This window comes from Phyllostomus discolor, chromosome 5 (assembly GCF_004126475.2).
Source record: "Phyllostomus discolor isolate MPI-MPIP mPhyDis1 chromosome 5, mPhyDis1.pri.v3, whole genome shotgun sequence".
NCBI classification, from domain to species: domain Eukaryota; kingdom Metazoa; phylum Chordata; class Mammalia; order Chiroptera; family Phyllostomidae; genus Phyllostomus; species Phyllostomus discolor.
Window position 1 is genome coordinate 33,493,893 of NC_040907.2, and position 21,017 is coordinate 33,514,909.

General features: G+C 48.3%; 1 protein-coding gene and 1 long non-coding RNA gene across 2 annotated transcripts in view; both read right to left on the reverse strand.

The window, feature by feature from the left end:
- The window catches only part of TRABD2B (TraB domain containing 2B), a 209,032-nt gene that overhangs the window by 174,881 nt on the left and 13,134 nt on the right, over positions 1-21,017 (reverse strand). The gene's annotated exons all lie outside the window — the stretch shown is intronic.
- Positions 8,384-16,892, reverse strand: LOC118500613. Its single transcript, XR_004903187.1, has 3 exons — positions 15,229-16,892; positions 12,794-15,189; positions 8,384-12,573 (listed from the first exon to the last, which is right to left on the reverse strand). It is a non-coding gene; the product is annotated as an uncharacterized LOC118500613 (long non-coding RNA).

Here is a 21,017-nt window from a genome sequence, read left to right on the forward strand (position 1 = left end):
CATGCCATCGGGCAACCTGTGACCCTCCAGCTCTGTGACCCTGAGCTAGTCACTTCACTGCTTCAGTGTTCTTAAATAAAATGAAGGCAATGCATCAGTATGTGAACCAATATCCCAAGGATGCTCTGTAGATTCATGAGCTTAAATGTGGAGAGGGAGCGTGCACAGCTTCATGCCTGGCTTCAGAATGCCCTGAGAAAAAGTGAGTTTCTTCCTCCCTTCCCCAGCATGGGGTGGGTGGTGGAGGTGGGGTGCCCACCTCTCATGCCAGTGCTCTTTCCAGTAACTGGCTCTGCTTCCCTCATAGGTGTTCACATGCCTTCAGAGATTAGACATTCTGATCTCCATTCTGCCCCTGAGTGGTGGCCAGTTTCTCTTCTTTCAACAGTTCTCATTTTACAGACGGCTTCAATTCCTTCAAACAAGCATTTCCCCAGGGCCTACTATGTGTCCGGTCATAGAAGAGGTTCAGGTCACAGCTTCAAAGGGTTGCAGAAACGAGAGATACCAAGTTACAAGGAAAGGCTGGTGAGGATCTCAGCCAGATCAAACTGGAGCACAGGAGGACAGTAGGTGACAGGCAACATGAGATGAGTGATTTCTGGCAGTGGAACCATGGGGTGCATTCTCTTGATCACACTTTCTCCTCTACTACCTTCCACACAGGCTGTGGGCTCAAAGGCCCTGGCTGAAAACCCAAGTGCTTTTTCAGGCCTCTATTTGCCCCACCTCCCTTTGCACAGAAATTCTCCTCAATCAGCGATGACACCTGTTCACCGGGTACTGTCCAGGGCTGCAGCACTGTGGAGGGAGCAGCTCGGCAAAGCTCACAGCCTGGAAGAAGAACCTTTGATATTGCAGACAATTGCAGTATCATCTGATAGGTGCTGTGGAGAAGGTGGGGCAGGGGCTATTGTAGGGATGGGAGGAGAGAATAACAAAAATGGTGGTTGGGCAGGGAGCCATCCAGAATTTTCCAGAGATAAGACTTGAGCTGATGCTAGCTGAAGGTCATGCGGTTGAGCTGTGGTGCTTGAATGTGTGTGTGTGTGTGTGTGAGTGTGTGTGTTGTGTATAGACACACATGCATGCAAGAAGGGCATGAATTTCAACAGAGGCCCAGCCTGGGCAAAGATGCAGAAGCACTTTCAGTCTGGGCATAGGGGGACGCTGTAGTCTCCTGTTTGTTTCCCACGTCTCTGGCTACTATGACCTCTCCTCCCGATGCTGCTACACTCCTCTCCCTCCTCTTGGCCCTAAGGAAGACTACTGTCCCAACTGCTGCCATTGGTCTCCTCTCTTTCTCTCTCTGCTCTGTCTCTTCCCCATCCATGGCCTCCTGAATCCTCATCTCTAGCCTCCACTCTACCCGCTGGGGTCCCACTGCCTGACAGCCCGTTCACTTCTGAAGCCCTTCACATTCATCTCCCCTCCTACAGAGGGCCCCACCTCTGTGCACACATCTTCTGTGTCTCATCAGCCACTAGGCCCCAGGACTTCCTCCTTTGTGATGTTTCTCCTGGTTTGGCTCTCCTTTCCTTGCCCTTCCTACTAGGCCTTTGCACTTTCCAGGCTGTTGATTAGAACAATTAAGAAACTGCTCTGATGGCCCCTAGGCATCTTTTCCCCCACTCTCTTGCTCCTTCCACCCCACCACCTGAGTCCTACTCCTCTTTTACAACCCAATAGTCTGCAGTACAGACATATAGAATAGTGTGGACTCTCTGCCACCATCAGATTCTTTATAACAGTCCCCTCAAAAAGTGGCCAGTGGCCACCTCCCTAGCTTAGCTTTCAAAGGCTCCCTTGCCCTGGCCTTCTGTTCTCAGTCCAATCCCAAGCTTCCCCCCTGCATGCACAGGTCATCATCACTCTGTTCCAGGCACACAACTTTATCCATATCTCTGGATCACATCATGCATAATCCCACCAGAATCTTCACTTCATTCTCTCCCTCCACGTCTTGGCCATCCTCCCATCTCAATTCAAGGCTGCCACAAAACCCCTCCCACCCCAGCTCATTAGCCTCCTCTCTGCCTCCCTCCTACTCAGAATGAGAGTAACTGCTTATTCCGCTCCTGTGGGCCTCAGGCTGAGCCCCACCAGGCCAGGGGTCCCCTGATCAGCAACACCAATAGCAGGGACTTATGGTCTGCCTGTCATAGACCTGATTTCAGTTATGCCTGTGAAGAACTCTGGGGAACTTCTGCCTTAGTTTCCCTACTAGGCTGTCAGATAAACCCCTGGCCTACCTAGTTGGCTCTGGACCACCTACCTGATCTTGCTCGTTTCCTGGATGCTGTTTGTTAAACTCTCTGCCATCAGTAAGAGAGTGAGTGTGTGTGTGTGTGTGTGTGTGTGTGTATGTAGGTGTTTGTTGCTCAGAACCAGAACCAGGAGAAAGCTACTGGCTACCTGATTTCACCTATGACCTTACGTCTCTACTGCTGTAAAAATTCTCCTACCAGCTAAGACACAAGGTCTACAGAGAGTTAGTTACAACTTCAGAAACTGGACTCATCCTGATCAGTCTCCTTCAGCTTCCCCTCCTCCCAGCCCTTTACCCCTCTACAGACTGAGTTCCCCAAACCCTCAGACCCTGACACATGGCCCTTCCCCATGGTAACAATAACAGCGTGAAGAAGATCTAATACTTAATTAGTACTTACTGTGTGCCAGGCACTGCTCCAAACACTTTACACACAGAGATTCATGCAGGCCTCCCATCAACCTTTGCAGCAGGTTCTGTTCTACCTCCACTCTACAGGTGAGGAGACCAAAGCACTGCTGTAAGTGGTGACATCAGCACATGGCCCCAGCACTCTAGATTCAGAGAGTGTGCTCTTTACCCCTCTGCTTCTCCCCATATCCCATCCCACCCAATAAGGCCACCACACACACTGGGGCAGTCTGACCCCTGATAGGACAGGCCACACATCCAGCACAGGGCTGCACACACATTTGGGAGTTTGCTTCCATGTCACCCCAAGGCACCGTGCAGGTGGGCCTGCTGCCCAGACAAGAAATAAAGTGGGCCTGGCTGCTGCCTTACCTGGGAGTGGGAGCTAAATTTCTGTAATTCTTGTATCTATTCATTTGTTCAATGAATACTGATTGTGTGCCTGCCACTGCTAGGTACTAGCTGTCTCCATTCCAGGGCAACAAGCATAAATGGACTTGACCCTTCAGATGCATTTCTCTGGTGGACCTGCTCCCACACAGGAATTAACAGGCTCCTGAAAGCAGGGACCACTTCTGCCCTCAGGTGACAGGCAGTAAGCAGTAAGCAGACCAGAAGGACAGGACGAGAATAGATCCCTCTGAACTCTCCACTACCTGGAGCTGCCCTTTGGGGAAAAGGAAGTTATCCCCCTACTGAGGCCCTTCAGAGAAAAAGAGCAGGCCATTCCTTTAAAGAAGGGCACGAAGAGCTAGGACACCAACTTCGTTGCCTGAATGTGGGAAAAATTCTGAAGGTCAGAGCAATGGAAAAGGTAAGTCCAGAAAAAACTGCTGGCAGTGAGCAGCGGAGATAAACTGAGCTGATAAGAGGCCTTTGAACACTTGGGTTATTTACTTATTTGCATACAGTTCTTGTGCGGTTGTTAATTCCAGCTATTCCCTGGTGCCCTGCTCACATGTGTGGCACATTCTGTACCCATCTGGCAGCAAAACAGACACCTCCCCTGGCAACCAGGCCCTGACATGGCAAACACACTCACGTGTTTGCATCCCAACACTATAACGGAAGAGATCACCGGAGCTTACTGCGCTGATTCTCTCTGTTGAAGGGCTATTCGTCAGCAATGTCTTGTCTGCAATAGGAGTTCAACAGACATGGGAGGAAGTGAACTTGGGCCAGGCCCAAAGCTGGACTCATTGAGACTGTCCGTGAAGCAAAAGTGAACGAGGGAGAGTCAGAGCGAAACGAGGGCCGTGGCAACCAAGTCTGCTCTCTGAGGTCCCCTTTGCAAGATGAAGATCATTTGTTCTGGTCATTTCTTTCACATTCCCTCTGCTTAAACAAGCCCTGCCAAAAAGAACTCCTGCTCTGATTGTCCATGGAAAGGTTCCCTGGAATGTTGGACCGAGCCTCTGGAATGTATGGATTTAACAAGCCAATTTGGAAATTAACAGAGATGAAAAGGGAGTGTTCTGGTTACATTATACACAGAATCACTACCTGAGTGAGCATGGTAGGGCATGGGGATGGTACCTTGGAGCTCCCTGTGAGCAGGCTTAACACTTTTCAGACCCAAAGCCTTAGCCAGCCTGCAATTTTAGGGTTGGAAAACTGGTCAAAGATTGCTCATAGTCTTGTTGAGGGAAGGACATAACCGTCGTTAAGAATTCTGAGATGCTGAAACCATGGTTTACGAACATTTTACTGAGCAAAGACCTGCCCACACAAGGCCTGTCGAGTGTCACGTTTTGAAATATTTTCCCTTACACGCTGCATCCCTGTCCCAAATGTGTTTGTCAGAACGCCAGTCCAGGCTCCTGAGCAGGAAGGAGATAACAGAGCTTGAGACACAGATATTGATGTATTCAGGGGCCAGAAACTTGCCATTTACGTTATCTTTGCAGTTTTGCTTCCAATAAATATAATAGGCCTTTAGTTGCTTGTATGTTTAATATTGAACAGCCTTGGGATTTCAACAAGTGCTTTCTACTTGGCTGGAGAACTTGGGGCCCAGGCTGGGACTGGTCACTTCATCCAGCTTCTCTCATGTTGCAGATGAAGTAACAGTTGTGCAGGGAAGGAAGACAGCACACCCATCAGGCACACACAGGCCGGGCGGGGCATGTTGCCCCCCAGCACGGGCAGACACCACCTCTCCTCATCCCAGGTTCCACCTGGCTCTTTAGAGCCTCTCCCCTCCATTCAGGGCACTGGGCCATCTGACTGTGTCTTCAAAAAATAAATCTTTTTTGTTTCGAGATGTAGTCAGGGACTTTAAACACTGCACATGATTCCTCCTCAATAGTCTTTGATTTTTCTTCCAGGACTTGATCAAGTGGGTTCAACTCCAGCATCAAGGCCAGGCTGCTGTTTCAACCCAAAGCCCCTGGGGAGAGGGGGAATGCCCGGGTCAGGTAGGAGAATGGAAGGGTTTCCCACAAGTCTGACTTTCCTGGTAACTTGGGGGCTGCCCCCTCTGCATTTCAAAGCAATAGGAATATCTGCCAGGGTCCAGGACCAGGTTACAGATCCAAACTTGCAAATAAGCACCCCCCTCCTTATAAGAAATGCCCTTCGGGGCAAGAGAGTCTAATAAATAATGGAGGATGTTGGGGCAGAGGGAAGATCCCCCCTCCGCGATGCCCCCTTGCTCGCCTGGGTAACATCTGACGTTTGATTGCCCCTCCCTTCTATGTCTGGAGGATAGATGCCCAGCTGACCCAGCCCTGGCCCCTCCCCAACCCAGGAAAGAAACTGACCTCTCGGGAGACTGTTTTGGCAGGGCCTCTGACAAGGAACCCATTATGTAAATGTGACTTCATATCCTCTCCCCATTTCAGTTCATGAGGAAATGGCCTTCTACCTTCCTTCTGGACACACTGTGATCTGGGGCTGGCTTGCATCGGTGTGAGTCCCTTCCACCTCTAACTTCTGAGTACTCCAGGTCATAGAGAGCTGAGAGGTACTCAAAACAGGTTGTGGAAACTTGCAGCAGCCCCTGAGTCATGAAAAACAGAGCAAGGAAGGAAGAATTTCCTTCTCTCTACCCTCCCTATCCAGCCAAGAAGACAAGAAGACAATTTTGCAGGCAGACACTCCTCACTGTTTACAAAGGAGGGAACAAACCCAAACAAATAAAAAGCCCAAGCCACGCTCAACATCACAGCCACACAAAACGATGTGTGTTACTTGAACAACTGTTTGCTGCGGTTTACAAAGAGGCCTATTAAACAGCAGGGAGGTGGCAGGCCTGCACATTTTGACATCTGGAAGCATCAGCCAGGCCATGGGAACCCAGGAGGCTGCCCCCTACATGGACACATGCGGCCAGGGCCTGACCTGCCACATGCCTTCCGAAAGTCCCTGGCCCATGCTTGCTGACAGCTGGGGTCGTCACTCGCCTGTCTGCCATCTAACACCAAGGGAAATGTCACCCATTTCTAGTTGTGTAAGAGGATGGTCCCACCTTACGAGCCAGGGAGGGACACAACCACACTCAGCTTTCAGTGTGGACGATGAGATCTGGTGCTTCCTAGACTGTCTGAGGAACGTGACGGGAACCTCAGGGATGGAGACTTACCTTGGGGCGGTGACTAGTGGGGGTTCTCTTAGCCTGGGCTGTAGAACAAAATATCATAGACTGGGGCCTGAACAACAGGAATAGGCTGTCGCACAGTTTGGGAGGCTGGGAGTCCGAGATCAGTGAGCCAGCAAGGCTGGGCCGGTGAGGCCCCTCTTCCTGGCTGGTGGACAGCGTCCTCGCATGGCAGAGAGAAGCCAGCGCAAGCTCTCTCGTGTCACTTTGTACAAGGTCACTAATCCCATGTGAGGACTATACCTTCATGACCTCATCTAACCCTAATGACCTCCCACAGGCCTTTTCTCTGAACGCCATCACACTGGGGATTAAACATTTTACCAGGTGGATTTTGGGAGGACGCAAGCATTGGGTCCATGACGGTCGGTAATCAGAACTGCTGGGTGTGGTGGGCGTGCGGATTTATATTTTGATAACATAGTTCTGCCCATTCTTAGGGGCAGACTTTAAAAATCAAGTCAATACTTCAAATATATACAGTTTAGTAGATACCAATTGTACTGCAATAAAGTTGACAAAATTTCAAAAATTTAAAACCCAGATCAATCACTTGACAGATGTTTAAATCCCTTCAACCAAGAGCCTGGATGAGCAGTTAGTCACCTGGCCTGCGAAGACAGCTCCTGTGGTGGGAAGCCATGGCGCCCCCAGGCAGCTGTTCCATTGCCCAGCTGATGCTTCCTCTACCTAGCTGAAATCGGCCTCCTGGAAGCTTTTATCCACTAATCTGGGACACAGAGGGCATGCTGGATCCCAGTGCCCAGAGTCACTTAGAAATGAAATGAAATGAAGTACCAAGACCCCCCCCCTCGACCCCACGTCTCCTGAGTGCCTGTGAACAGACGTGAACATGCATACACACGGTAACACTTCATGTATCCAGAAGTCCCACATCTAGTAACTTCCCCTGACCAGAACACATGTTCAAACAGCCAAATTGACACTACACTGCACTCCTACACTTGACTCCTAGAGGAACGCCTCAGCGTTTTCATCTGAAATTATTTAGTTTAGCTTTGAACTCACTTTTAATAAATCTGGTTCTCTGACTTCCTAGCTCACAAAAGATTAAAAGCAGCCAATATGTTGCAAAGGATACTGGCTCCAATAAGGAGTCAAAATCTTCAGTCTGACTCTGGTGGGGGAGATGGGCTCCCAGAAACTAGAGAGGAACAGCAGTCCAGGGTCATCCAGAGGGAAGACAACCCCTACTACACAGTTCTTCCAGGGTCTAGGGCCCCTGGGGTTGCCACTGAGTCTCCAGGGAAGAGGTAGGCCGATTGAGGAGTTCGCTGTTGTGTCTGACAAACGTACTTTTTAAAACTTCCCATTCAAAGTCATATGTCAGCTAACATCATGGTACCTAAGGGTTATGATCATATTATCTAGATAATTCATTTTTGGTAGAAGCACTCACGTAAACTGATGTGGTCTAAATGAAGTGTAGCCGTGTGTTATCTCAGCAAGTACAATAAGGTTTTCAAGAACAAATACTCCTGATAATTATAATGCATGGTGCAGTGATGGGCATGTGGTGGGCACCACCCTGGTTGACTGATTCCCGTGGTTACCAGAACAAGGCAGGCAAGAAAGTATTGCTGAGTAGAGATACATTACCTGCCTTCATAGTGATAAGAACTGCTGAAATTAGCATATTAATATTTGATTCAAAACAAATAACATCCCTGCCTTGTGATAACAAGGCATTCATGACCTAGATGCATATTTCCTCATGAATATTTATTTTCAATTCTAATTTACTCACTAAATTCTTTTCGTAGAGAGCCCAGAAAGGTAAACTGCAGGCTGCTCCCTCCTATGATAATAACTGTGGTTTTACTCCCTCCATCACCCGATATCCCAAGCTCTCAAACAAAAGTTGCCAGAAGGTCAGAACCTTAGACATGAGTGGCCAAGGAAGGACAATAACTCTTAGTTGTCTGGGCAGTGGGAGGAAGTACAGCTAATGCTAAACAATGGTTCATCAGAAGTCATTCACCTTTGGTTGAAGAACACAGACTTACACCCAGATGTGTGCATGCATGTACACACACACACACCAAGACAACACCATCCTTGGAGTGGCTGCAACCACTCAGCATGTCTGAGTCCCAAGGGCAGTGGCATCTGCAGCCTTGCATCTGAGGCTGCTCTGCATTTAGACAAGGGCGAGGCGGGGTGGGGCTCCTTCAGAGCCTCTTTTTCTGTCCTATTCTTATTTTCATACCACACATTACCTTCTGGTCTATTTGACTTACTTATTATGCTTATTATTTGCTGCCTGTCTGTCCCCACTAGAATGTCAGACACACATGGGCCCAGAACATTGTTTTGTTTTGGAGCACTCCCAACACAGAGCAGCGCTCAGCAGTGTTTTGTCGAGTGAGTGGAAATGAATGGGTGGCTGATCCTGCAACCTGAAGAAAATGATCGGCCCTGCCAAGCACTTGGTACAGTCCTGCAACCAGCAGGTTCTCCTGTGTCCATCATTAGTTCATCACAATCTCATCTCCCAGTAAGCCCAACAGAGCCTCGGAATCATCCTCAACTCATCATTTTGGGGGAAGGAGGGTGATGTCTCCTGACCTGGAGCAGGTTCAAATAAATGCTCCCGACTGCTCACACAGGCAGCATCTCCAGAATGCAGCCCATACCAGTCAGGGCCTAGACCACCTTTCAGAGACTCAGTAAGTGGTGACTTGCTCAAGGTTATGTAGCCAGCAATGGGCAGACTTAGTATTGAACCTAGGCCTATCAGTGGCCATTTAACTGATGAGGAAATAGGCTGGGAAAGGCCCAAGACTTGCCAGAGTCACACTCTAGGGATTTATGAATTACAGAACTATACACTCCTTTAAACAAGAGACTGCTTCTCAATCATCAGTGGCTCCTCATCACACAGCCCAGAGCCCGGCCCAAAGCAGAATGAATGAAGGTATGGACACAAAGCCTAAAATACTGGACAGCTTGGTATAAAAGGAAAGTTAAAATATAATTGGAATTCACAAACCTAGCAGCTCCTGCAGAACCAGTGGTGGATTTCAGCTGGAGGACAAGCCACATGGTTCCGTTCCCAGGTGAGACCAGAAAAGATGACACTCACCCTCCATGTGTCCTCATGACCAAGACGGGGGAGCCTGCCCTCCCTCGAGGCAGCCCCTTCCCAGTGCCTGCCTTCCACTGTGCCCACTATTCCTCTCTCACATTCCAGCCCTTCCTGTTTGTCAGCCCAAGCCCCGTTCCAAAGCGTATGGGGAAGGATCCCTTGGACATCTCTTGAGGATCTGTCCAGCTTCCAGAACTTATCAAGTTTAGGACCTTAACAAACACTGGTCATTGAATGAATAGTTGAATTATCAGAGACTTTTATTTTCAAAGTCCTCCTAACCAACCCCATGGACAATTTTGTTATACATTTATTCATTGGACAAACATTCATTAAGTACCTACTGTTGAAGGGGCATGGTGCTAGGCTCTGGGATGCAGTGGGGGGAAAAGTAATAGCGGTTTTCCAATATATCCTTTGACCTTAGTCTCCTCTCTTATTAACCATTCTGCACTTCTTTTCAAACTTACCCTTCCATAACTAGTTCGGATCTCATCCCTCTGTGCTCACCAGCTTTCAGTGCCTCTTACTGCCTGCTGGAAAATGATCAAATTCCTTACACTGACATTCAAAACCTTCAGAGACTGAGCTGAAACCTATCCTGCCAGCCTTACCTCCTGCCCCTCATGCCTTCTTTCCCTCCATTATGTGTGTTATGGGCCAGCCCCTGCCTGAGGGGCCCTTCTCTCTGGTACCAGTCAGTTACTGCTCTGTTGCAATACAAACCACCCCAAAGCTTTGTGGCTTAAAGCAATAATTTGCTTATTTTCTCAGTGGGTCAGCTTGGGGTTGGCTGATCTGGGTTGGCCAGCCCAACCCAGCTCATGTGTCCATTTCAGCTTGGCCCTTCCTTGTGGGTTGGGCTGTGTTCACTCTGAAACCTAGGCCAGAAGGGCAGTTGCTACATGGGGACATTTTCTTCTCATGGTGGTGGCAGAAGCACAAGAGGGTGAGTTAAGCAACACATTAAGGCTCTGCTTCCTTCATGTCTCATTGGCCAAAGCATGTCACATCACAGAGCCCAAAGTCCTGGAGCCAGGAAGTACACTTTGCCCAACATAAAAAGCAAAGCAAGTCATATGGCCAAACCCTACCTCACTGCAGGCTCGAGGAAGTGGGAGGTGGGGAGTGACTATTTCTGAACAATGATCTAATCTAATACTCAATCTCTGCCATAATGAAATTGGTCAGTACAGTAAAAGAAATCAGGTGTTGGAAATAGAAGGGTTCATATCACGGCTACACATCCTATATATTTCTGAGGGCCTCCAACACAGTATACTTCTAAAATACTTTACTCATTCAATACATATGCCCTGAGAACCTGCTAGGTGAAGGAATACTATGGCAGCCCCTGAGCCAGACTGGTGAATAAATCAGGTATGGCCCTGCTCTCTTGGCCCTGTGAATGAATCTCTTAACCCTCTGAATGCCAGCTCTCTCACACACAAAGTGCAGAGAAACAACCTCACAACACATGAGAAAACCACAGGAAGCTGGCTTGCCTGCATGCAGTTACAAGTGGAGAAAGGCCTCTATCAAACACCATTTATTCCATGATGCCCAGGCTAGAGAATCCTGTTGGGAGTGATCTCTCACCAGTCTGCATCCTTAAAACAATTAATTGCCATGTGGTTGTTTCTTATCCAATCAATGAGAATTTACTGAGGTCCACCTTGTGCCCAAGGCCTGTCCATGCCCAAGTTCCTGCCTCCCAGGCATACATTCTAATATGGGAGACAGGTGCCTTCTTCCAGCATATTCTGTCAGCACCTAGTCCAGCACCATGCCCACAATAGGTGCTTAATACCTACTACTGACCAAGACTCCAGAACCTCCTCAATTGCTTTTCTTACTCTCTCCTGGAAACAGCCTCAATGACTGAGATTTCCACCAAAGCCTTCCCATTCACCCAGAAAGAAAAATGCAGTTAATCAAAGCAATCTGGACTTTTCTTTCCATTCCCACCACCCCTCCACCCCCACCTCAGAGTGAAACCTCCCTAAGTGATTAAATGTTATAATAAGGATTTGGCATATTTACCTTGTCTAAGACTGTGCTTTTGTGGTATCCCATGGAACACAAACAGACTGAAGAGCCAACAGTGAGATGGACTATCGGCAGAGTCCAACCAGGAAAAAAAAACAACAAAACCTCCAGATAAAAAAGGCCCTCTTGGTCTCAGTCAGTAACCTCTAATCACACACAGACGGGGCCATGCATGTAACTAACAGTGCTTTTCCAGCAAAAAGAACGCTCATTAAGCAGTTATAAAAATTATTGCTATTATTAGCAGTATCGTTATTATTATAATAAATTAAATACTGGCTAGAAGTTCAAAAACCTTTCTTCAGGATCTGGCTCCTTCCAGTGTTTTAGACGCTGGTTCTATTTGGCGGTGGTTCTTCACGGCCCAGAGGAGACACTGACCTTCACATCCTCTAGAGAGTGGTTATCATCTTACTTGCCAATCACTCCCTCATCCAGCAAATTGCTTTTGAGCAGCTATTCTGACCCTATGCTGGTCTATGGACCATAATTTTACCTCTCTTACCCTTTCTCCCTCTAATTTCCTAACAGAAACCCTAGCTACATGTCCCAGTGTTTTCATGCATTTCAAACTGACAGCTGTTTCCACCTCCTCCAGGGAGCCCTCACTGATGCTTCCAGGCATCCCTGGGGACACAAGTTCTCTCGCTTGTGGCCAACTGCACATGTGTGAACATGTTACCCACACTTTGTTCCCTAGTCACCTAGACAGGGACCACAGCTCGTGCCTAAGACAGCATTACACAGTAGCTGGTGGTCAATAAATACTTGTTGACTGACTATCCTGTAGACATAACTCAACACAAACCAATATATGGTTAGTTAGCTGGGACAGGAAAAATTAATTCCTATGGGCTGGGCACTGAAAGATGTAGGAAGGTATATCCCACTTGGTGCCTGGCAGACACTCTGAAGGAGCAGCAGGTGGCCAGGCCCCTAAATAATTGGTACACTCTTCACATCCATGCCACCTGCCATGGATGTGTGCCACTTGCATCTTATACTTCAGTACTGTGAACTGCCGAGGAGAAAGGTGGCATTTGAATCAACAAACAGAACCATTCTTATCCTTCCAGTTATGTGATGCATCCCAGAGGGGCTGCTAAGAATGGTGCCAACAAACAGACTCTGGTGAACCTTTTCTTTTCTTTTTTTTTTTTTTTTTAAGATTTTATTTATTTATTTTTAGGAAGGGAAGGGAGGGAGATAGAGAGAGAGAGAGAGAAACATCAATGTGCGGTTGCTGGGGGTTATGGCCTGCAACCCAGGAATGTACCCTGGCTGGGAATCGAACCTGGGACACTTTGGTTCCCAGCCCGCGCTCAATCCACTGAGCTATGCCAGCCAGGCCTAGAACCTTTTCTAATGAACCATCAGTATCTCTAGTTTTACCTTTTAAACTTGCTCCTACCTCAGCCTCCCCTGATGTCATGTAATAGTACCACCACGTGCAAGTGTCACACCCATTTCTTGTTCTCTCCAGAAGCAACTCATCACGTGCATTGTCAGCTCTACCTCCCAAATCCACGTCTACCTGTTCTCCCCAGGCACAAGCCACTGCCACCCTTCACCTGGATTATTCCAACAGCACCCATACTGGTCTCCCAGTTTCCTCTGCTCTTGTGCCCAGGGCAGTCTGTTCTGCAAGCCACAGCCAAAGCCATCTTTTATACATAAAAACAAACCAGATATTCCCCCACTTTAAACCAATGGCTTCCACTGTTAAAATAAAATCCAAATGCCTTCCTGTCATCTGCAGGCCTGGTAGGATCTCACCCCACTTTCTGTCTGCTCCATCCCCTGAAGCTGTTCCATGCACACAGTACTCCAGTCACCATATCCTTTGTGCTGTTTAAGTGGGCCTCAGAGCCTTGGCATCTGCTGTTTTCTGCCCAGGATGGGCTTTCTCCAGGTGGGTGTTCACAGCTGGCTCCTCCTTGCCCTCTGGATGCAGCTGGAAAGTCACCTTCTCCTGAAAGCTGCTCCTGTCTGTGCCCCCCTCCATCCCCTAGCACTCTGGTCCCTCTCTAGCCTTTTTTTTTCTTTATACCCCTTATCATAATTTAACATTATTTATTCACTGTTAAATCCTCACTTTCATGAATGTTCCATTCAGGAAAAGGATCTTCTCTGCCTCATTCACCACTGTATGTGTATTTTCAGCATCTGCAACAATGCCCAGCACATAGTGAGCATTCAAAGGACATTGACTGAGGGGGAACACAACTCCCCAGTCCTTAGGTGTGGGCTGCTCATGGTAACATCTTTCCAAAGTGTGGAGCATGGAAAGGTGTTAAAAACAGCAACTTTGCTATAGAGAAACCTGACAAACAGTGCTTCAGCCCAGTGATCAAGGTTAATATAAACAGTGATAAGCCATGTTGTTAGTGCAGGCCATTGATATAATATACACTGTATCTATAACCTTCCTCCCCTAAACACATAACCCAGTCTCATCACAGGAAAAACATCAGACAAATCCCAAATGAGAAGCAAATATCTGATCTGAGTCACTGAGCAGTCTGGCTATTTCCACACATGTGAGCTCCATTAATCCTCACAGCCATTCCAAGAAAGTAGGCATTTTATCCCCACTTTACCTATGTGGAAGCTGCAGGGCTCAGAGAAGGACCTTGTCGGCAGCCACACAGTTGACAGGCAGAGAAACCAGAACCCCAAACCCAGACTGTCTGGTTCCTTCCCTGGGGCTCTATCCTGAGCACAAGAATGGCCTGAATGAAATGAAATGAAATACGATACAATTCAGCACAATACAATACAACACAACACAACACAACACAACACAACAAAATAGGAGGAAGCAGGGGCCCAGAGGAAGGCCCAGGAGACACTGGACGGGAGGGAAAATGATGAAGGAGTGGATGAGGATGCCTCTGAGATTCTGAGTCAGGGAGAACAGAAGTACCATTCACTGAAAGAGGAATGGAAAACAGGATCTAAGGGAGGAGAGAAGGGCTCTGATGTGTGTGATCTTGGGCAAACTGATTTACATCTCGGGATCCATATTTCTCATCGGGACAGGGGTAAGAATGACCACCAGTCTCATTTGATCCAAGGCCAAAGAGTGATGTAAAGGTAGCCTTTTGCAAAGCAAAAGTGACAAAACCAGAAAGAAGGCAACCCAACCCAGGGGCCCAGACTGGCTGAGGTCTCCCGAATAAAATGACTGGCTGGCTTTCCCAAAGATGAAAATGCAGAATTTAGGTCAGCACACACAGAGAATCTCGCTTTGTTTACAAGACACAGAGAGTGGGTGTTCCTATTAAATGCCTTTGAATTCCAGCGATGATGAGAGACCCAAGGCTGTTTACCACTTTGGGTATTTACTTTTCTCATATACAAATCAGCTCCGGGGCCGTCAGCACTGACGCCACCTCACGATCAGGCCCTCTGACGTCCCTGCTCTTCCCCAGTGCCTACACATGGTTTGAATTTATTGGTTTTAGCAGCTTTCATTTATACTGTGTGTGGATCACAAAATGACCAGCAAACAGAAGCTCTGATCTGTGCCCTGGAAAAAACACAGAAGCGTGAGGAAGAGGGTCGAAGAGGTCTGGGCAGATGCCTTCAGTCCTAGGAGAAGTGGCTTCCACCCACAGCGGGGGCCCTGTGGCAGCCCTTAAGGCCCCTGTGGGATTGTAGGATGAGCAGGAAACCACAGCACCACTGGGAGACAGTCAGAGCATGAGGAAGAGAAGGCGCTCAGTGGCCACAGCCACCAAAGCCAAACACCTGGGTACCTCAGTGGTCACAGCCACCAAAGCCAAACACCTTAAAATCTGGGAATAATGCAGAGGTACAGTTGGGGACTTCTGTTTCCCACCCAGATACTCAGGCAATAATGTATGATACAGGCGGTAATTTTACAGCTACCCACAGCCTCGAGCGAGTACTGGGAACCAGGTCCTAGACAAACCCAGATCCATTAGATGAGGTTCCTGCCCTCAAAGAACTTCAGACTATGGAGAAGGCAGACACGTAAACATATAAAAGACAATAAAATAAAAAATGCCCTTTTCCAGTAAGGTCAGAGCCAGCTGAGAAAGTGGTTTTGCAGCAGTGGGGTGCGGTTTCTGGTTTACCAAGCACTCACACCCGCTCAGGGGGCTCCGAGATGGGAGGAACCTGCCTGGGCTCATGCAGCTGACTCCAATTCAGTGCTTGCATAATTTACAGACCGTTTATAGACCACAGATCCTCCCACCCCCCACTTCCACTTGAGGAGCATTCAGAAACAACCTGCCTCACCCACTCCCACTTTGGACAGGTGGAATCCCCCAAATGTGTCATCAGATGGGTCACATGAAATGCAGGGACAGGTTATCCTTCAGTAGCTAATTTAGAAATGGTGATCAGAGTCTCACTCAGGCTTCCTCACAAGAGGCCCTGTAATATATTTAATTACGGCTGGTCACTCAACCACCAGACCACTTTTATGATCTCATTTTTAAGAGAACCACTCCATCCCCACTCCCAGTTCCTTTTCAGTCCGTCTCCTTTGGCCCAGGAGTAACACATCCTGGATCTGATGATGGAAACAACCCTCACATAGCAGCTCCTTCCTCCAGACCAGGGACTTGAGATTTCCAGGCAAGTCTGCCGAGATGCTCTCATTTGATGAACGACTATGTTACAGAATGCAGGCGTGGACCCCCAATGCACTCAGGGTCAAGGCCAAACTTCTTAACATGGCTTATGAGGTTTCCTTCCTGTGGCCCAGTTCCGTAGTCTGTGTGTCCCCTGCAAACATTCTCCACCTGGAACAATCTCACCATGAACTCCTGACCTCATACATGGTGCTCCTTCTGAACCCAGGGAACACCTCTTTTTCCTCAATACTGAGCTCAGGTGACATTGTACTGCCAAGCATAGTATGAGTATAGGTGTGAGTACCTAGCTAAGCCAGCTACTCATAAGGAGAGGTCTGCCTATTGTGTAGAAATCGAGCATCTTCACCAGCAAAGAGAACTCCTGGACAGCAAGGATGCTCTCTATCCTTGTAACTCCCATGTGGCCTCCAGAGGACTGGTCAGGTCCCTACGAAGCCCCAGCTGCCAGAGGATGGGAACTCAGGGTCAGGGCTCAACAATGACAAACAGGTAAGAACTGATCTGTCCAGCTACTGTGGCAAACTGAACAGAGACTCCTTGGGGCTGGTTCCCACTCCTTCACCCATACTAGAGCTCTGTGGAGAAGTGCCCCAGCCATGCAGACAGGTGCTGTTACAAACTGACAGTCTCCACTTTTGTCAGCCCTCACCCTGTTGAGCCATTCCTCTACCTGCCAAAGTCAGCTTCTGCTCTTGATCCCCACACAGCCTCTGTCCTCCCAACCCTCCTCACCCTGGGTCCTGGCAATCAGACCACCTCGTTCCCTCCTTCCCAAAGCAGCAGCCTTCCTTGGGAGAGGATGTCTGAAGTCTATCAACTCCCTGCCCTTCCAAAATAACCAAAAAATTTCAGAATGCTGTGATTTTTGTGACAGTCCTTAAATTAATCAAGACGTTGCATTCTTCAGTGTGCAAGTGTGAAGTATCTTTCATAATTCCAGTCACAGAAAAAGAGCTGTCCCCACCCCCTGCACCGCAGCCATCAGATGTCAGTCCCTTTTCATTAGATACAGAGAGGTTGAGATCACAGGCTCTGTCTGCAGCCTGACTTCCAGGGTTTGAATTCTAGATCCACCACTCACTGGCTATGTGACCTCATGTAAGTGAATTAGCCTATCTGTGCCTCAGTTTCCCCACCTATAAAATGGGGCTGAATAATGGAATGTGCCTGTGAGATCATGGCGAGGATTAAGTGAGGTGGTGCATGTAATGGACTCAGCCCTGTCCTTGGTGCTCTGCTAGGAAGCACCTCTCTCTGGGGTCTGTGCAACCCCTCCCTTCCACACCAGCCCCATATTCTTGACCTGGAACTAAGCCTGGCGCAGTGAAGTTCCCAGTATCGCTTGTTAAACAAACCGAGGGATGAATGGATGGGTGAATGGTTTCATAAAAACAAGTTCAATTCACTACATATACACAGGGTATTTCTTTGGGAGAAGCAGAAAATGGAAAACACCTGCACACCAAGTGCTGCGAGCACAGAACACTTGAGGGCTAATAATGCCGTTCCCAGGCTTCCTCCCTTGACTGTCCCCATAGCTCTGAGTCACTGCTATTGACTTCTAGCCCACCTGCAAAATTGAGGGGAAGGACCCTCAAAGAGGCAGCCACCCCAGGTCATGAATCTAACCCCTTGGAAGAGCTGGGCCTCAGCCCAGGTCTCCAGCCTAAACTTCATGATCCCTCTTTTTGATGTGCCCCTACTCCAGGTAGCTGTGGGAGACCACAGGGAAGCTGGCTCAGAATGAATAGGACTCATCTGCAGTGAATTACACACTGCAGATGGCCAGAAAAAACAGACCATGGTCCCAGTTATCAGACTAAATGGTTCCCATCGGGTCAACCAATCACCATCCTTGATCTGGACCAGGGTCAGTGTGCGAGACTGAAGGATCCAGAGCTGTCTTCTCAATGGGATGGGCTTCACCTCAAATCACAGACAGTATGAAATTGGGCCAATAACAATAATTAAAATAACATGACTTAAACCACCACAATTACCATTCATTACCTCTAACTGTGTGCCAGGCACCCAGCTATGTGGTTTATATGCATTACCTCATTCACTCCCCACAACACACCAGGGGGTAAAGACTATTGTGAGCCCCATTTTATTCTGGAGGTGGAAACAGACCCTCAGCCACCAGCCAAAGTGGTGGAGCTGGAATTCCAACTCCAGTCCAGTCTCTCTGTTCTGGCATCAAAAGATCCAATTAGAAATGCTGGCTCCATCATTTTGCACAAAATACTTAGCCTCAATTTCCTCAAAATGGGGAAAATAATACTTACCTTTCAGGGTTGTTTTAGGAATTTACTATGAGAAACCCATAGCACATAACAGACCCTAACTAACAATGTTTCTCTTGGGAGAGGAAAGAATAAGCCCAATGGGGAGAGGGGTAGAAACGCTTTTCTTTGCACACCCTCTGCATCGTCTCATCCTGGCACTTCCCTCCTGAACAGTCTCCTTCTCTCCCGATGATCCTTCCCAGTCCCGTCCCCAGGGGCCCCAATCCTCTTTAACCTATGAGGTCTATATCAAGAATCCTGCTTTCGTTTCTTGCAACCCTCTCCACAAAACTATAATGATGGAAGCAGAATAATATGAAATCTGCGAGATCACCTGCGAGACCACCAGCAGGCCGTGGCGTGGGGGTTACATAGTCCTGGGTCAACTAGTCATCCCATTCAAGGTCAAGCACAATTACCAAGTATTATTACCACCAAGGGCCCTAAAGGTCTCAATTTACCCATCACATGATAGATCCACCACTCTACAAGCTGCATCTCAGCCACCATAGAGGGTCTGGTGCTCAAAAATGTGCCGTATTCCAATACATGCTGTAGCCTCTCAGCTGGAGAAATACACACCACAGGGACCACTGAGAGTCCATATGGGGACGGGGGTGGGTGGAAGACACGGGACAGGAGTAGTCTAGCCCTTTCGAGGTGTCCTCATGGGGGTAGGGAGGAAGGCTGGAGTTGGCAAACCAAGATGCAAATGGTCGGAGTTATCATTGCCATTGGGCTTTCTTCCCCTCTCAAACTCAGGGCTGAGAAGCTCAAGAAAGGGAAGCCTCCTGGACTGAGGCTAAAGGATGAGCCAGTGAGATTTCCAAAGGGCTTTTTCCACAAGAACCTGACTTACCACAAAGGACTTTCAAATGGGACCTGTAGCTTAGTTTGTGAACTACCTAGAAGGCTCACTAAGTCCCCAGGAAACAAAACTGGCCAGAAAACTTTAAATAACCTTACAGAAAGAAAACAGATAAGCCCTTTGAACAGAAAAGGGGGGAAAGGGGCCTAGCTTTTTGTTTTATAGCAGCTTCTTAATCTTTTTTAAATTGATTTTAGAGAAAGGAAGGTGTGGGCAGGTAGGGGGTAGAGAGAGAGACCTATTTGTTGTTCCACTTATTTATGCATTCATTGATGATTCTTGTATGCATTCTGACTGAGCCTAGCTTTTAATCTTTGCACTGTGCCTTCAAAGGGCAGGGCTGGCCTGGTTGTGGAGAGGAGGGCTTGGCATGCCCAGAGGTGTGGCCCTGGGGCCCGCCCGTTACTGAGGTCCCCAGTGAGGACTCCAGGCCTGTGGGTGGGGGTGGGGTGGGCTGTGCAGGAAGGTGCGCTGCCCTTTCAGGAAAAGAGCCCCCTGCTTAAGGAATCTGGTCAAGGAGGCAGATGCAGGGCCACATGGCCTGAGCAGCAAAACGGGCTGGGCTGAGAGACAGGCCTGCCGTGTCTCTGCACTCTGCCTAGAGGGGCATGAGGCAGAGGCAGAGGTGGCAGACAGCAGTCAGGTGGTCCCATTCAGCCTTGGCTTGTCACAGCCCATGCAGACAGGGCACACTGAACTTTGCACAAGCCGCACTTCTCCACCTCTAGCTCTGGCATACGCACCTCCCTTGTCCTGGGCCTAGAACCCCTGGGCATAAAACTTAGCATTTGTCTGCTACGTTTTACCCCTTCAGTTCTTGGCTTCACCTCAGCTTCCTCCAGGAAATCCTCCCAGATCTCCGCAGGACTGGGAAGTATGCTGTCTTCTGGGTTCCCACATCACACCACTTTGCCCCCCGCTGCCACCTTCATGGGGCACAGTGTAAGGCACCTCTCTCTGCCTCACACTGCCTGTGCCCCTCCCCACCCAGAAGGGGAGCCCCTGGGGTAGAGCACTCTTGTTCACTCTTCTTTCTCCAGCACATATCCCAATGTCTGGCACACAGCAGAAACTAGAAACCATTCCTCAAATTGCATAATGATGCTAATTTAAAAATATACTAATAGACACAGAGAACAGACTGACAGTTGTCAGAGGGGGAGGGGAGCGGTGACTGGGTGAAGAAGGTGAACAGATTAAGCAAAGGAAAAAACCTCATAGACACAGGCAGCAGCTTGGTAATTACCAGAGGGATGGGGAGTAGGGGGAGGTAGAAGAGGGGGGATAAATGGGAATGAGAGGAGACTTGACTTGGTGGGGAGAACACACAATACAACACACAGATATGTGATAGAATTGTACACCTGAAACCTATATCATTTTATTAACCAATGTCACTCCAATAAATTCAATAAAATAAATAAGGAAATAGTAAAGAAAAAAAATTTAAAAAACAAAAAATAAAAATACACTCGTAACTATGAGCTAGTGTTTAGTGAGTGCTCCTTGTGTATTTGACACTGTACTACTGTGTTTTATATAATCAGTCCTCACAGCAATCAGTTGAGGTTGACGAATGAGGAAACTGAGGCAGGGGAAGGCTACATAATTAGCCCAAGGTTACACTCCCAATAAGTACAGTGATTCTCACAGCAATGGAGTGTTGAGCTGTGGAAGCACCCCGCCCCCACTCAGCTGAGTCAGCACCATGCTGTGTAAATTTATTTAAGACCAGTTCTTGGTTCAAAGGCAGAATCACACCAGGAAGTTCCTCTGAATGAGGGACATGGAGAG